This window comes from Cyprinodon variegatus, unplaced genomic scaffold (assembly GCF_000732505.1).
Source record: "Cyprinodon variegatus isolate N-32 unplaced genomic scaffold, C_variegatus-1.0 Scaffold250, whole genome shotgun sequence".
Classification (NCBI taxonomy): Eukaryota; Metazoa; Chordata; class Actinopteri; order Cyprinodontiformes; family Cyprinodontidae; genus Cyprinodon; species Cyprinodon variegatus.
The window spans coordinates 762,659-765,263 of NW_015150703.1; positions in this window are offsets into that span (position 1 = coordinate 762,659).

A 2,605-nucleotide genomic window follows, 5' to 3' on the forward strand; every position below is an offset into this window, starting at 1 on the left:
GATGGATGGATGGATGGATGGATGGATATATCATCCTGTACAGCAGTGTGCTTTTTAGAATCATTTAAAACAACTGTGCAGGGGTTTCAAACTTCAGTTGTGGGGGGCCGGTATTCTGCAACTTTTGGAAGCATCTTTGCTTCGACACACCTGACACCTTCGGTCCATTTACCATCACGCTAATCCCACCTGGGGTCCGAGGGTTGCTGGTACCTATCTCCAGCTGTCTGTGGGCGAGAGGCGGAGACCACCCTGGACAGTTCGCCAGTCCATTTCAGGACACAAAAACAAACAACCATTCACACTTAAGGAGAATTTAGAGAAGCCATTTAACCTCACAGTCATGTTTTTGGACTGTGGGAGGAAGCTGGAGTACCCGGAGAGAACCTAGGCATGCTCAGGGAGAACATGCTAACACCATGCAGAAATACCCCGGGCCTGGAGTCGAACCCAGAACCTTGTTGCTGCACGATAGGAGGCACGATAGGAGCGCTAACCACTGCTCCATTGTGCAGCCCCACCTGACTCCAATATAAGCTTTTTAGCAGAGCTATAGTAGTTTGTCCATTTTTTCAGGCATGTAGGGAAAGCAACACATCTAAAAGCTAAAGGACCCAGCCCTCCCCGATTTGAATTTGAGACCACTGGTTTATAGCATGAGGATTATTCTCGTCTGCCTGCGTTGGTCTTGAATACTTGTCAGTCACATGCTGGCAGCTTAAAAATAATACAGCAAAAAAAAAAACTCCTGTTTTGATGGAAGTTCAAACTTTACACTCTTTAAGAATTTGATTAGCGTACCTCAGTGAGGGAGGCAAAGCAAGACAATTTTAAGTGCAGCCAGAAAGAAAAACAGATGAAAAGTCTTTGAGATTAAGGTCGATAACATATTGAGAGAAGTGAAGAGGCAGCAGCAACATTCTACCTTCATAATGAACTGAGCTCTTTTTAAAAAAGAAAACTTCAGAAGTCTTCAACATTGGGTGCAGAAACAGCACTCCAAACACAAACATCCCTGTGATCTGTCAGCACATCAACCGCCTGCAAAATAATTTCAATAATGGCCCTGTTCCATTTGTGACAAATCAAAACTTATTTTGTCAGTCATTTTTACTTTTGCATAGCCTGTCTTTTACTAAAAAGCAAGACAAATACCCACCTTGTTCACCCAAATTTCAAGAAATGACAGGTGCTGCACATGGGGTGCGTCAGATTAGAGACTTTTGTCAGTGAGTAAAGTCAAAGCTGCCTGAAAACAGATAATTATCTTAGACAAGAGGGTGGGAAGTAATTCTCTGAAACAAAATGTCAAGGAACAATGGCTCCTTTTTGCACTGCCACTTCTAGAAATCACACAAAAGCCACAGATTTATTGATCACTTAGTTGAGCGAAAGCATTTAGCTTACAAAATGTATAGCTGCAGAACATTTGTAGTTCTAGCAGCAGGACCTAACCAAGCATTTTTGCCTTATTTGAACAAGCAATTGAAGTGAGACACAGTTAATGTTGCCTTCAAGGTCTACCTACTTGTGTTACTAGATGTAAATGAATGCCATTGCTAAATCAATTTGAGTGTTTTTTGGAGAACTATAGGTCGGAGCCAATCTTTATAAGAGGAAAATGTTTTGTAGACATTTTAGGCTGACATTCTGACCCACTTCACTGACATTCATCAGTCTGGGAAAGTTACAAAGAAATTTCTAAGGCTTTGGGACTCTAGTGAACCATAGTGTGAACCATTAACACAAACAAAGCATGAAAAGTGTTTCATTTTCCCAGGAGGAGACCGCCTGCCTACAATGCATCCCAAAAGTAATCACAGCACTGAACTTTTTCCATGCTGATCAGAATTTCTTTTACTGCCATGTTTTATTTTGTTTTATGCACATTTTTTTGTTATTATGACTCTTCTTTTGAAAGGCTTCTTTAGGAAGCTTTATTATGCACTCTACTTAAAAACAATCAGTAAATCCCCTGGACCAGATGGCTTCCCTGCATTTCAGCCTGTTCTCTCTCCAATTTTCCAAAGACTTATAATTGAAATAAAAGGAAAGTCAAGACTTCGTATTTCGAGAATAAAGTTGTAACATTAAGAGAATAGAGTTAACATTATGAGAATAAAGTCGCAACATATGAGAATATAGTCATAAAATTACAATAGAGTCATAGAATTACGAGAATAAAGTCATAACATTACAAAAATAAAGTCATAAAATTAAGAGAATAAAGTAATAAAATTACGAGAATAAAGTCGTAACATTATGAGAATAAAGTCATAAAATTACAAGAATAGAGTCATAACATTACGAAAATAAAGTCACAAAATTAAGAGAATAAAGTAATAAAATTACGAGAATAAAGTCGTAACATTATGAGAATAAAGTCATAAAATTACAAGAATAGAGTCATAACATTACGAAAATAAAGTCACAAAATTAAGAGAATAAAGTAATAAAATTACGAGAATAAAGTCGTAACATTATGAGAATAAAGTCATAAAATTACAAGAATAAAGTCATAACATTACGAAAATAAAGTCACAAAATTAAGAGAATAAAGTAATAAAATTACGAGAATAAAGTCGTAACATTATGAGAATAAAGT